The sequence below is a fragment of the Notothenia rossii genome, assembly GCF_949606895.1.
Source record: "Notothenia rossii genome assembly, chromosome: 2".
In the NCBI taxonomy this organism is placed as follows: Eukaryota; Metazoa; Chordata; class Actinopteri; order Perciformes; family Nototheniidae; genus Notothenia; species Notothenia rossii.
In genome coordinates this window covers 40,017,719-40,033,700 of record NC_136904.1, presented here as the reverse complement: position 1 = coordinate 40,033,700, position 15,982 = coordinate 40,017,719, and the positions used below count along the sequence as shown (strand labels likewise).

The following is a 15,982-nucleotide window of genomic DNA, read 5'->3' as shown; positions in this document are numbered from 1 at the left end:
TTTTTATATAACAATATAAAGTTAACTGCTTGTGGAAACAGATATCTAGGCGTCACGTCACAGCCTGACGTAAGCTGCAGGGAACAGTGACCCTTCTCAGAGAGGAGCAGAAGCTGCAGCCTGAAGACAACGTGCAGGGAACAATGACCCTTCTCAGAGAGGAGCAGGAGCTGCAGCCTGAAGACAAGCTGCAGGGAACAATGACCCTTCTCAGAGAGAGTCTATCTCTACAGGAGGTAGAGATAGTGGAGATGAGAGAAAAACTTTCTCACTCTCCATCCAGTGAATCATTTCAGCAGATTAAGGATGAACTCTTTCAGTTAAAGAAATAATTAAATACGTCAATACAACAACTAAGAGGAGAAGTGACTGTCTTACAGGAGGACAGAGACATTCTAAAGAAAGAAATAACAGAAGTAAAAGAGGAGTTGCACCTCAAACATCAAACCACCCTGAGCCTGAAAGAGCAGCTCCAGAGCCTCACAGCCTCAGCACCGCAGCGACCCCAACCTGCCACAACAACACACTCTCACTCCATAATCGTCCAGGAGCGACGTTTGGTCAGGGTCCCGTGGCGTGCAGTTGTGACGCTCCTAGGCTCCTTCAGCTTCGTAAAGGGACGCAAATAGCTTTCAACTGATTGCAATGTATTCTCATCTGCGGCGGGATTTGACGCTCATGGAAGCAAGGCATTCGTTTGTGTCGGCTGCCCTTAAAGGCAATGTGAGCGTCCATTCCCATTGGATAACGGAGAATTGTACACCCGGAAGTAAGTATTCCCCTTACTGTCGATTGATTTTACAGTGATATCTGCACTACTCATCGACTAAAAAAACACCAGATTATCCTTGTTAATTACACAACATTGATTGGTTTAAATTGTGTGCAATGCTTTTGTATTTTTCCCCTTCGATTCGGAGAAACAAAATTTTTTTCGGAGTAAAGGATGGCAGAAGACACTACACTACCCAGAATCCCCAGCTATCATTTAGGAAAACACAATGTGCTCTGTTTGACAAACCCCGTTTATTTTTTTACCATTCATTCCAATGGCTGGCGTCTATGTCACGTGATCTTCAAATTTCTCCCTGCAGAAAAAAAAAAACATGGCCGAACTTTGTTTTATTCTCGCTGGAAAATGCCTAAAGTTTTTTAAAGTTAGTTTGGACATTAAAATGCGTTTTGATGTCATTTGATGCGAGAAATATGAGTTGTTATTTCAGATTATGTGTGCAGTGGATGTAAATGATCTTTAGTGTTCTAGTTATTACTAAGATTACTTCAGGAAATTGCGTCCATAGAACGTTTTCATTGTTACCAAGGTGGTTGCTAGGGACGCTGCTATCAATATTATTTCTGTTATGTTGTGTAACTGTTTAATGGTGTTATCTTTATTGCTACCCCCTTCCCCGTCAATGTATAGTGTTGGTCCACAGCGCAAACGTATTAGTTTAACAAAATCCGCATCTAAAGATACGTTATTTTCCCCTCTGCAATTCCAGTCTCAAATCTCACATCACATCGTCATTAACAAATACCGGAAACAGACCGAAAACATTTAAAAAAAAAAAATAATACTTTATTCCGAGTGTGCTTGCTTTTCTCTTTCAAAGTCGTCACATAACGACATTGTAATACACGGTTCGGCTGAATTAAATATTACATATCTGCCGTAGTTCTCTATTTATAGAGCTCTGATGAGAAGACTTCTAGACAAACATGAGGAACTGCCGCCAACACTGAAAACGTGACGTGGATCATAAATATATCAGCAATTAAACAACATCTTACTTTTCTTTTCACAAAATACGTCTCTTCGCAGGATCAACACTAATTCGGCTGACTTTTATATTTGATCCAATTGGTAGAAAGGCTGTATTTACACCATAAAGGTGCACAGCTGATAGAAAGGGACACCTGGTGGTTAAAGCATGTTATTGAATTTCATTAGTTTTATTATTAGATATTAATAGGATCCCTATAAATATATTCATTACTCGTTATTCTCTACTAATAGTTAATTAAAGACTGTATATAATGACTATGTTGCACATCCCTTTCAAGATTTTCTAAGGTTTATTGACATATCATATTCACAAACTGTGTAGTTATGCAATGAATGAAATACTTTGGTCGCAGGTTCCTCAATAGTGCATTACAAGACATCTATCAATATTTGTGCATACCTCCAGCAATGTTAACTATGTTGAAGCACTTATTTTAACTGATATTATACATTTGTATTATACTCTTATAAGATGTATATAGATATTTCACCCCCGGCCTTGTCAGGTATTGAACAATCAATAAATAATGAACACAGAATTATTAAATATAAAACACAGAATTTGGGTGATTATACTAAATGATTTACAAATAAACACCACTGCGTATTTACAACTGTTACACAGGCTGATGTAACGCAAATGTTTCCAACTTGGGATCGATAAAGTATATCTTATCTTAAGATGATGGATGGCTACTGCCATATTTGCAAAATGTGCCTCTGAACCTTGACAAATGCATGTTTCAGGCTTATCAATTAATGTAATGTAATGTTATCAATTAACAACAGGAGGGGTCACAAAAATAAGACCAGCTGTTAAATAAGGCTCTTCTGACCTTAGCTGGCATGTGGGTATATTAATGCTGCCCATAATGGGCACAAGCCATTTTCACCCATTTATTAATTATATGTTGTACATTTGAGTGTTTCCTATCCCCTAAACCTCCAGGGATGTACACAGTTTAATACTGGCAACTTCTTATTATGGGACATACGAAAACGTCTTTTAAAACTACAACTCCCAGTAGAGACGTGCCATAGATAGAGAACATGTTGCGAAACACAATAGCCAGCATGTGTAGTTCTGGGGACGGGGTGGGGGAGCGGGGGACTAGATGTCCAGTTTTGGACAGTCTGCAGTGGTTCCATCCCATTTCAAGTGCTGTTCGACGCTCAGCGTAACCCTCGGAGCACACTCTCCAATCACAGAGCTTGAGGACTATCACAGGGTTTATCAAGCGAAGCGGAGAGAATACTTACTTCCGGTTGTAATATTCTCTAAAGCAAATGAGCTGCTCCGACCCTCGGTCCGGACGGACTCCAACTTGTGTTTATTAATCAAACAAATAAATAAACACAAGGATAATTGTGTTATTGTTGAGTAAATGGAGAATTGCACAGGGGAAAATAACGTAGGCTATCTATGCCACAATTTTAGATGCAGATTTTGTTAAACTCATACGTTTGCGCTGTGGACCAACACTACATTGACGGGGAAGGGGCTAGCAATAAAGATAACACCATTAAACAGTTACACAACATAACAGAAATAATATTGATAGCAGCTCCCCTAGCAACAAGTAACAAGTAGTTAATAATAAAAGACATTAAGAAAAAGGCATTTTAAACAGTCATTAAAAAGCAACACAATCTACCTGCATTGCATTACTCTAAACGTGTAATAACGTGCTTTAACCAGTAGGTGGTTTGGGTTAAAAAGCTGTCAAGTTTACAGTGTTAACAAAATAAAATATACTGCTGTTTCTGGTTTAGTTTACGACGGATATATTTAGTTATTGTTTTGATATTTGTAACACAAAAGCGATGGAAAAAACCCACAGCAACACAGAAAAGATGGTCTTAACATGACCCAGGGGTCTAGTAGTTAATAAAAAACAATAATATCAAAACAAAATATTACTACTAACTTTATTGTGAAATTCAAACTGAACGGTAAAAGAATAGTTTCCGGTCTATTCTGAGCCCGATCTCTGTAGATAAATAAAAATAAAGAACTACGACAGATGTGTAATATATTTAATGCAGCCGAACCATTTATTACAATGCATTCATGTGATGACTTTCAAAGAGTAAAGCAAGCACTGCTGAATAAAGTATGATTTTATCTTTTACGAAACGTAAATACTTACTTCTGGGTGTACAATTCTCCGTTATCCAATGGGAATGGACGCTCACATTGCCTTTTTAAGGGCAGCCGACACAAACGAATGCCGTGCTTCCATGAGCGTCAAATCCCGCCGCAGATGGGAATACATTGCAATCAGTTGAAAGCTATTTGCATCCCTTTATAAAGCTGAAGGAGCCTAGGAGCATCACAACTGCACGCCACGGGACCCTGACCAAACGTCGCTCCTGGACGATTGTGGAGTGAGAGTCTGTTGGCCACGAGTAACACACAACTCACTGAGCCAAGGCCTTCAACCAGCAGCCTTCTGCTCCAGCCTAGCCCACAACCATCACCCAGTCAAACCTCACCAAACCCCACATTGAAACCATTCACCAATGGCCCAGCGCCCCAGCATGAGCCGCAACCATTTCCCTCAGCACAAACACAATTCCAAAATTGTGGAAGTCAGCGTATGTCCTGCCTTTGCTAAAAGGAGGAAAGGCCACCTTATTAAATAACTATAGGCCAATCTCTAAGTTGTCAGTTCTGGCTAAGGTTCTTGAACGTTTAGTGAGTGTACAGGTAAAGGTGTTTTTATGTACAAATGACATCCTATCTAAACATCAGTCAGGCTTCAGAAAGCAACACAGCACCATTACAGCCACAATGAAAGTGGTGAATGATGTGGCAAGTATTTTGGATAATAAGCAGAGTTGTGCAGCTCTATTTATTGACCTTTCCAAAGCTTTTGACACCGTCGATCATCGCATTTTAAAGCAGAGGCTAGCCAGTATAGGCATGTCCAGCCATGCAGTAGGGTGGTTTGTGAACTACCTCTCTGAAAGGTCCCAATGTGTTCATTTTGATGGGCTGTCTTCTGAGTGGTTGAACATTGCAAATGGTGTTCCCCAAGGTTCTGTTTTAGGTCCACTTTTATTCTCCATCTACATCAACAGTTTAGGTGAAAATGTCGATGAAGCTACTTTACATTTTTATGCGGATGATACCGTGATGTACTGTGCAGGTCCCTCCATTAAGGAGGCTGGTGTTAAATTACAGGCTGTTTTTAACATTATTCAGACTCAGCTCTCTGAACTAAAGCTTCTTTTAAATGTTGAGAAAACCAAGGTAATGCTCTTCTCTAAAGCTACCAGAGCCTGTTTTAGATATTGTAACTACGCAAGGAATAAAACTTGAAGTGGTTACCTGTTACAAATACCTTGGTATCTGGCTTGATGATTGTCTCACTTTTAAACTTCATGTCAATAACCTGCTTAAAAGGCTGAGGGTTAGGCTAGGTTTCTTCTACAGGAACAATTCCTGTTTCTCGCTTGAGGCCAGGAAAAGGCTAGTCACTGTGACCTTTTTACCTGTGCTGGACTATGGTGATTTGATGTATATGAATGCACCTGCCAATTGCCTGGTCAAGTTAGATGCTGCGTATCACAGTGCACTAAGATTTGTGACAAACTGTAAAGCATTAACACATCACTGTACCCTGTATGCAAGGGCTGGTTTGCTTTCACTAACTGTACGGAGGCTCAGTCACTGGTACATTTTTATATACAAAGCCATGTTAGGGAAACTTCCATCTTATATCTGCTCCCTGATCTCACGGAAAATTGTAAGTGGATACTGCCTAAGATCGAATGCTGTTGTTTTATTAAATGTGCCAACTGCTAGGATTGTCTTAGGGAAGACAGCTTTTAGATGCGCAGCTCCACTGTCATGGAATAGTCTGCAAATTAAATGGAAACTGAACAATCTGGTGCCACTAAATGTTTTTAAAGCTCGGTTGGATGCAACTCAATCGGAAGCTATTGGTATCTGTTTATGTGGATCATTATGTAAATGATGCTGTATGATGTCCTTTTGTTGTTCTATTTATGTTTTTATGTTTCATGTGGAACTACTTGAGCAGGTCTCCCTTGAAAAAGAGATCAATGATCTCAATGGGATTCATCTGTATAAATAAAGGTTTGAAATGAAATGAAACCAGCCACCAGCTAGACAATATTCCTCCTTCCACAATCAAAATAACAACCGACTCAGAAGCGACTGATGCTGAAGTAATAATTCTTATTGACTCAAATGGAAAATTCTTAGATGAAGAACAACTCTTTCCCGGACAAAAAGTTTAAAAAAAATATGGTGCCCAAGAACAGATAATGCACTTGATGTTCTCACAAAGGCCAAACCGGGAGAACCAAGCCACATCATTGTGCACACAGGAGCTAAAAACCTTCGTATAGAGCCAGAGAGAGTAGCTGAATCTGTGACGAGAGTGGCGCGAAAGGCTACGCAGAGTTTCCCAAACTCTAAAATAACTGTCTCCACAATCCTGCCCAGAAGAGATTCCCACCCTCTCACTATCCATATGATCAATTCAGAGATCTCCAGAGGATGTGCTGTAATGCCCAATGTCCACCTGGCACATCACCCCACCCTCAGCATTCACAGCCTCCATGACCACGTTCATCTCCGTAAGGATATTGTAAAAGTCTTTGCTAAGACACTTAAAGATGTGGCCTTAGGACGAAGCCAGGGCGGATCCACTGTTAGCCGCGGACGAGCTAGCCAGCATATAACTGGACCACCCCTATCATCACTTGCAAGAGAATATCGCAGATATCCCCTTGGATCAGGCCCCTACCCCCCTCCACCATTATTACCTCACCTTCAGAGCCACCCACCCAGAACCAGAGCCATGCAAGCAAGACAGGCCAGCACCACTCCAATAAACTCAAGGCCCACACCGGGATATCAGCCCTGCCCCCTGTTTCAGCAACCAGCTCAGAAAAGCTACGCCACTGCACTGAAGACCCCACCAAAAATCGGCAGAAACGGAGCCGACCTGGGAGAGATCACACACCTCCTTAGAATTATATGCACCAAACTGATGAGTCAGGTCGTATAAGACTTAACTTATCACACACACACACACACACACACACACACCCCCACACACACACACACACACACACACACACACACACACGTACACACACACACACACACGTTTAACTCATTTTTGAAATGTATTTGTATTCTTCACAATGACCTCTATGACACCATTCTCCATCTCTATGTGGAACATCCAAGGTATACATTCTTCTCTGTTTGGACAGAAATATAGAACAGATGAATTTAAAGAGAACACACAACATCTAGACATTATTATCCTCCAAGAGACCTGGGGCCGTATTCACAAAGCATTTTATCTTACCGCTAGGAGTGCTCCTAACTCGCGCTAAAACATTTTACGTAGGAGTTTTTTCTTAAAAGTTATTCACAAAGCCGCTGAGACCTACTCATACTAAGGATAAATCACTAAGAGTGAACTAAGAGTGACGCGCCGTTGCTATGGATTACGTTGATTCTCGTGCATGAGTTTAGAAGCGGTCAGTAAGGTGATTGGTTGTTCAGAGCAGGCGGTCTCTGTGAAACTCATCCGCAACATCCCACAAACGAGCCCACTAAATCACAGAAAAACAAGGAAATAGCCTAGGCTAGAAATGTATTCCTATCAAATAGTTATGGACAGTGTAGTTAGCAGAATACACGCATGATGACAAGTTTGTGCAGACCACGATAATGACGTTGTATATGCACGTTAAAGAGAGAGAGCAAACAATACAAATACGTAGATTGCATTAAATCAAGGGGGCAATTAAAAGCACCCTGCAAACTATTATCCAATGAGCATATTTCCAGCACTTAAACACTTTCAATAACAGCCCATACCGCCGTTCAAGTCCCCCTATCATGATGAATGAAAACAATCCGCGTGTTGATGGAATGTACTTTCTTTCTATTGACGAACACGTCCTCATCTTTTGATGGCGCAATTATTTGTATGTGCGTCCCGTCAATAGCACCGACCGCACCGGGCATACCTGCAATTGCCATGAAGTTGGCTTTGATCCTGTGTAGTTGTTGATTGTCCAAAGGAAACCGGATAAACTGTTGGATGATATGTGGTCTAGAGAGCGCGTTGATGGTTTGGTTTATGGCACGGCTGACTGATGGTTGCGATATTCCTAAATCGTCGGCATTGCAAAGTTGCATTTTCCCTGTTGCTAAACATCGTAGTGTTGCCAAACATTTTATTTCCGGACTAATCGGGTTATTCCTGTTAATCGGGGATGTTATTGCATCCTGCACTAATTCCACAACAAGTTTGATACCCTCACGATTTAGCCTATATCTCTTGATCAATTCACAGTCTTCCATTGTCTTCAAAACATTTCGTCTCGCAGCCATTTTCAGATTCTTTGTGAATAGGTCTTACTGAGTTAGGAGTCCTCTCGAGGACTTTTAAGCTCTCCTAAACTTAGGTGCTACTTTTAGGCCTAAAATACTTTGTGAATTGCTCTTAGTGAATAAAATTAGGAGTCCTAAATTTAAGACTGACACGCCCATTATGTTTAGGAGTTTCTCCTAAATTCGCCAGTTAGGAGCTACTTTTAGCCCTAAGATCCTTTGTGAATACGGCCCCTGGTGTAGATCTGATTCCAACATCCACTGTCCCCCAAATTACAAACAAATTATTCTGCCCTCGATCAAAAAACCAGCAATTAAAAAAGGCAGAGACTCAGGAGGCATTATAATTTGGCACAAATTCGAACTCTCAAAATATATAACAATAATAAAATCAGAGCCCTCCCACATCTGGATTAAACTATCCAAAAGCATCACATGTACAGAAAATGATGTGTTTTTATGTACAATATATGTTCCTCCGAGTGACTCTCCTTACTACAGAGAGGAAATATTCCCACACCTCCACACCCAAATCTGCAGATTTCAGGCTCAAGGAAAAGTGTTGATCTGTGGAGACCTCAACGCACGTACTGGAACCCATCCAGACTCATCTTCAGAGAGTGGTAACAAACATATATTTGGACAAAACTTTCCCCGCAACACCACAAATCTTCCTCGCCATAATTTTGACCCTCAGATAAACAAGAATGGGAAAGGCCTACTCCAAATCTGTCAAAGCCTCGGTCTGTACATTGTTAACGGTAGGTTTAGAGGTGACTCTTTGGGAAGACCCACCTTCTGCTCATCTCTTGGCACGAGTACCGTAGATTACATGATAACTGATTTGGACCCGCTCTCTCTCAGTTCATTTATAGTCAAACCCCTAACACCTATATCTGATCAAAGCCAAACTACTGTGTTCATGAAAAGAACAGAAACTAACAGTCCACAATCTGAACCCAATAATCTATTTAACATTAAAAGAAAATATAAATGGGCTCCAGACAGTGCACAAGAGTTCCAGAAAGCTATTGGAAACGAACAAATTCAAAGACTCTTAGACAACTCTTTGGACACCACATATGACCACAATAAAGAAGGCATAGACCTGGCAGTTAGAACAATTAACCAAATCTTCATGATAACAGCTCATACATCCCAACTGAAGAAATGCAGCAACAAGCCCCCAACACAAAAATAAATCAACTGGTTTGATGAAGAATGCCAACAAAAAAGGAAAGAACTTAGGAAAATATCGAACCAAAAACATAGAGATCCTAGCAACGCAGACGTACGCCTCCTTTACTGCGACATGCTCAAACAATACAAACGTACAATCAAAATCAAGAAGGCTCAGTACACACAAAAACAACTAACAATAATCGAGGATTCTTTAAACACAAACAAATTCTGGGAAAATTGGAAAAATCTAAATAAAAGTAAACACGATGACCCAGTTATACAGAATGGAGACATCTGGACCGATCACTTCAAACATCTGTATGGTAACATTCCTCTCAATTCTGACTCAGAACAAACACAAATAACTGAAAAGCTCAACAAATTAGAATTGGTCATCAAGGAGTCCCAGAACCCTTTGGACTTTCTAATTACTGAACAGGAACTGGACAAAAAGTTGATTAACCTAAAACAAAAAAAAAGCAAGTGGGCTTGACGGCATATTGAACGAGATACTAAAACACTAAAGTAAAAAGATTAGACTGGCTATACTCAAACTATTCAATTTGATCCTGATTGTAGGTTACTTCCCTGACAGCTGGAATCGTGGTCTCATAACACCCATTTTTAAAAACGGCGATAAATCTGACCCTAATAACTACAGAGGCATTTGTGTGAACAGTAACCTGGGGAAGGTCTTTTGTAGTATTATAAATTCCCGGCTTATAGACTTCCTTACGAAACACAATATCCTGAGCAAAAGCCAAATTGGATTCTTACCAAATCACTGCACATCAGACCAAATTTACACCCTAATTGACAAATATGTTAATCAAAATAAAAGCAAAATATTTGCCTGTTTCATTGATTTCCAAAAAGGATTTGACTCGATTTGGCACGTTGGTCTATTCAACAAACTACTTCAAAGCGGTATGGGGGAAAAACATTTGACCTAATCAAATCTATGTACACAAACAACATGTTTGTGTATCAAGATCGGACACAAGAGAACAGTCTTCATTTCTCAAGAACGGGGAGTAAGACAAGGATGCTGTTTATCACCGGCCCTGTTCAACATCTACATTAACGAACTGGCCACCATCTTAGAACAGTCCACAGCACCTGGGCTCACACTTCACAAAACAGAGATCAAATTCCCACTGTATGCAGATGATCTCATCCTGTTAACCCCGACAAAAGAAGGACTTCAACAGAGTTGAAATACAGTGGGGCAAAAAAGTATTTAGTCAGCCACCAATTGTCAAGTTCTCCCACTTAAAAAGACAAGAGAGGCCTATAATTTTCATCCTAGATATACCTCAACTATGAGAGACAAAATGAGAAAAAAAAATCCAGAAAATCACTCTGATTTTTAAAGAATGTATTTGCAAATTATGGTGGAAAATAAGTATTTGTTCAATAACAAAAGTTCATCTCAATACTTTGTTATATACCGTTTGTTGGCAATGACAGAGGTCAAATGTTTTCTGTAAGTCTTCACAAGGTTTTCACACACTGTTGCTGGTATTTTGGCCCATTCCTACATGCAGATCTCCTCTAGAGCAGTGATGTTTTGGGGCTGTCGCTGGGCAACACGGACTTTCAACTCCCTCCAAAGATTTTCTATGGGGTTGAGATCTGGAGACTGGCTAGGCCACTCCAGGACCTTGAAATGCTTCTTACGAAGCCACTCCTTCGTTGCCCGGGCAGTGTGTTTGGGATCATTGTCATGCTGAAAGACCCAGCCACGTTTCATCTTCAATGCCCTTGTCTTCAATGCCCTTGCTGATGGAAGGAGGTTGTCACTCAAAATCTCACGATACATGGCCCAATTCATTCTTTCCTTTACACGGATCAGTCGTCCTGGTCCCTTTGCAGAAAAACAGCCCCAAAGCATGATGTTTCCACCCCCATATTTCACAGTAGGTATGGTGTTCTTTGGATGCAAATCAGCATTCTTTCTCCTCCAAACACGTCTAGTTGAGCTTTTACCAAAAAGTTCTATTTTGGTTTCATCTGACAATATGACATTCTCCCAATCCTCTTCTGGATCCTCTAAATGCTCTCTAGCAAACTTCAAACGAGCCTGGACATGTACTGGCTTAAGCAGGGGGACACGTCTGGCACTGCAGGATTTGAGTCCCTGGTGGCGTGTTGTGTTACTGATGGTAGCCTTTGTTACTTTGGTCCCAGCTCTCTGCAGGTCATTGACTAGGTCCCCCCGTGTGGTTCTGGGATTTTTGCTCACCGTTCTTGTGATCATTTTGACCCCACGGGGTAAGATCTTGCGTGGAGCCCCAGATCGAGGGAGATTATCAGTGGTCTTGTATGTCTTCCATTTTCTAATAATTGCTCCCACAGTTGAATTCTTCACACCAAGCTGCTTACCTATTGCAGATTCAGTCTTCCCAGCCTGGTGCAGGTCTACAATTTGTTTCTGGTGTCCTTTGACAGCTCTTTGGTCTCGGCCATAGTGGAGTTTGGAGTGTGACTGTTTGAGGTTGGACAGGTGTCTTTTATACTGATAACGAGTTCTAACAAGTGCCATTAATACAATTAACAAGTGGAGGACAGAGGAGGCTCTTAAAGAAGAAGTTACAGGTCTGTGAGAGCCAGAAATCTTGTTTGTTTGTCGGTGACCACATTTTTATCTTCCACCATAATTTGCAAATAAATTCTTTAAAAATCAGACAATGTGATTTTCTGGATTTCTTTTTCTCATTTTGTCTCTCATAGTTGAGGTATACCTAGGGTGAACATTACAGGCCTCTCTCATCTTTTTAAGTGGGAGAACTTGCACAATTGGTGGCTGACCAAATACTTTTTTGCCCCACTGTATACTCGAAGGTTATTGTCCGACCTCGGCCATGGCAATCAACATAAAAAAGACAAAAACAATGATATTTCAAAAAAGATCCAGATGTCAGGCAAATAATAATGACTTTACAATTGGGACACAGACAATAGAAAATTGTTCAGAATATAATTATTTAGGTCTGAAAATAAATTCCACTGGAAGCTTTAATCAAGCTGTGAAGGAACTGAGAGAGAAAGCATGCAGGGCGTTTTATGCAATAAAAAGACAAATCCACATTCAAATTCCAATTTTAATTTGGATTAAATTACTTCAATCAGTAATACAACCCATCCTACTCGATGGAAGCGAAGTGTGGGGCCCACAAACAAACCAAACATTTGACAAATGGGAAAATCATCCAATAGAAAATGCTCACAATGAGTTTTGCAAACGCATCCTTCAGGTTCACAGGAGAACAACTAATAACGCCTGCAGAGAGGAATTAGGCACATTTCCATTATTAATACAAATCCAAAAACGATCAATTAAATATTGGCTACATCTAAAAGAAAGTGACCCCCAGTCCTACCACCACAAAGCCCTGCAGCATCAAGAGATGAACAAGAGTCCACTCTCTTAGCTGGTCCTGACACTCTGTTCACAAACCGGTTCAAACTGTGATCAGGGCCAGGCTGAGCCCACATCTATTAGAGTCAACCAGATTATAACAAAACACACACAAAACTACCTCACTTATTGGAACACTGAATCCCAAACACAAAGTAAAATGCAATGCTATCTGGCCATAAAAAGACAGTACACTGTGGCAGCCTACCTGAGCACAGTGACTGATGTTAAACACAGAAAGTTGTTGACAAAGTACAGACTGAGGGCTCACAGCCTGGCCATAGAAACAGGCAGGTACAAGAAAACATGGCTGCCAAAAGAGGAGCGATCATGCCAACAGTGTGGAGGAACTGCTGTGGAGACAGAGCAGCACTTCCTCACAAAATGCCCAACTTTTGAACCTGTACGGAAACAATTCTTCCCAGAACTCAAACATAAGCATCCTCAAATATTTAAAAATGAAAATAAAAAACTAAAAGTACTTCTCGGGAAATATAAAGAGAGCTGCATTGTGGCAGGACAGTTTGTCTCTGCCTGCCACAGTCTGAGGGAACCGGTCTCACATCTTAACCCTCTGGAGTCTAAGGGTATTTTCTCGATTTTTAGATGTTTTCTTAAATCACCTTTTCTTCTAACACATCTACCATGTGTTAAATATCTAAATGTTCAGGACAATCTCTGGTATTGCTATATATGCAAATTACTCACCTTAGAGCACTGTGTGATAAGATAAGTAGCTCAAAAGCTTAAAATTAGATATCCGATTTTCGGAAAATCGTCTAAATTCTTGTGAAAACACAAATTTACTCATGTGATCGAATTGTTTTGGTGTTTTAGATTTGGTTATCAAAGTCTTAGGATCACAAAAGTAGTGAAATATTTGAATTACACTGTATATAAATGTGTAATTCATGTCTAAAATGAAAATAAATTAATAAAAAATTTGAGTAAAACAGGTGTTTATCACTCTACTTTCACCACAGGTGGGACTGAGATACATTAGGACTGGATAATGACTTCATATTACATACCAAGGTTCATGTGATGTGTACAAATACAAATTGAGCATTCAAACTTTTTATTCAACCAACAATTTATTATAAAATATGTTTTTTTCAACCAACTATTTATATATATATAAGAAACTGGAAAATCTCACTATTTACAATATTGAACATCAGAACTTTCAACCAACTCTTCATTATAAATTTCAAGACAGTGTCAAGATCTTTGTCTCTCTTCCAAAACACTGGGTCTGGCTGCTGTGAAGATGGGGGTGATGGTGCATGGGCTGCTGTGTAGGTGAGGTGTACAAGTGCTATATGAGACCTCCACGAGACCTCCTTGCTGGCTGGGTTGAAGGTGATGGCTGTGGTGGAGCCTTTGTGCTGAAGTGTGTTTTGACCGGGTGGCAGCCGCAGATGGAGGTGGAGGCAGCTGTAGTGATGCTGGTCTGCTGGTCTTTGGTGGTGATGGCTCTGGTGAAGGCCCTTGAGCCACGGTAGATCTTGACCTGGGTGCCGGCACAGATGGATGTTCTGGCTCCTGGATAAACGCCGCCTGTGGGCCACTAGGCCCAGGCAGCTGTGAAACCTCTCTGTAAAACAAATGAAAATGTAGGACAATAATTACTGCATTGAAATAAAGTTCAAGTAAAATGTTGCTCATGCACAAATAACAATGCACACATAAAAAGAAACATTTGGGAGGTTGGACAGGAGTCTCTCTCTCTCTCTCTTACTCTCTCTCTCTCTCACACACACACAGGTATTTCCAGTTACTTTACATTCAGTATAAAATCACAGACACACATATACATAGGCTACATCTAATTACAAAGTCTCATCTGTACAGGAAGGTAAAATAATCACAGGCACACATATAAATAAATCTGACAGCCTCATCTGTACGGAACAGTGTGATACAATAATCGATGGCAAAAACATGTCTATAGCCACTGTAAATGATTAATTCAATCTACACATGTAATCTCACTTTTACACACCAAAATAACGTTAACACAGAGTAAACGTTTGCTCATGGAGTCTATTTTGTCCCAAGAAAAAGTTCATGACTATCGATAAAAAATATACCAATAAATCTATTGTTACTTTTCGCGGTATTCCCCACACATTGCCAGTACACCATTACTGTAATATTTACACTTACCCATGTCCAAATGGATCCTTGTTGTTGTCTTTGTCTTCTTCTTCTTCTTCAGAAGAGTTGAAGACTTCAGGTTCTGAGGCTCTATCTTCACTGCTGCTAGCGAAAAAAATCTCTAACGAAGTCGGCGACTGTAAAGTTATTTTTTTACTTGGTGGGTAGGTCCTTAGTGATTTCTCGATGTCCATTGGTCATTTCAGACCATGATGGCTGCCGGCCGAGATTTCCTTGACGGACACACAAATCCACCAATCCCACACAGTGTAAAGTCAAGCTGCTTTGAGCGGCCATATTGGCTGCTGTGCCCTGGTTACAGTCTCACAGGAGATACCGCTGGAAAGCTACACTTTCAGCGATTCCGCGGATGTCTGAATCAAATTTCTACTCCTTGTAATCGAAAATATATGATTTAATTTATGTAAATGACCGACTCCAGAGGGTTTTAATATATATCATATTCTATTTAGTATTAATGTATTATATGAATGAAATGAATCCAACATCTGGGGACAGTTCAAGAGTTCTGTGGCTCCTGTGGCAAAAATGTACAGTTTTTGGCAGAAGTTGTGTTTTTGATTGACTTGATTAAATGGATTTACTACATCAATGTATGTCTTTTCAGGCTGCCATGTTTTGTCCTTTCTGTGGCCAACATCTGGGGACAGTTCAAGAGTTCTGTGGCTCCTGTGGCAAAAATGTACAGTTTTTGGCAGAAGTTGAGCACAACAGTAAGTTCACTTTTTTTTATTGTATCTGTTTCAAATGCGAGAAATAAGGATTCAACACACTACTCTGTTTAGAATACTAATTGGCAGATGCATACACTAGTTATCAGCATGAAGGACACATTTTTTCATTGTTTATGTGAAATATGTAGAAGCCATCATTAAATTGTAGACCAATGCATGATTAAATACACAAAACATGTGTTTCATATTATACATTCATAATTGTGTATTTAGTTCTATCTTTATAGAATTAAGAATCAGATTTTGAGACAGTGAGCGGCTGGGAAAGTCACATCGCTATGGGGCAC

At 40.2% G+C, this 15,982-nt stretch overlaps 2 long non-coding RNA genes across 2 annotated transcripts in view; one reads left to right on the top strand and one right to left on the bottom strand.

The window, feature by feature from the left end:
• The window catches only part of LOC307030701, a 35,418-nt gene that overhangs the window by 13,008 nt on the left and 6,428 nt on the right, over positions 1 to 15,982 (top strand). Inside the window, exon 3 of the long non-coding RNA XR_013805762.1 lies at positions 15,569 to 15,674. This is a non-coding gene — a long non-coding RNA (uncharacterized lncRNA). The remainder of the gene's footprint in view (positions 1 to 15,568; positions 15,675 to 15,982) is intronic.
• LOC307030700 lies at positions 13,842 to 15,660 on the bottom strand. The gene is made up of 2 exons (XR_013805761.1): positions 14,950 to 15,660; positions 13,842 to 14,377 (listed from the first exon to the last, which is right to left on the bottom strand). It is a non-coding gene; the product is annotated as an uncharacterized lncRNA (long non-coding RNA).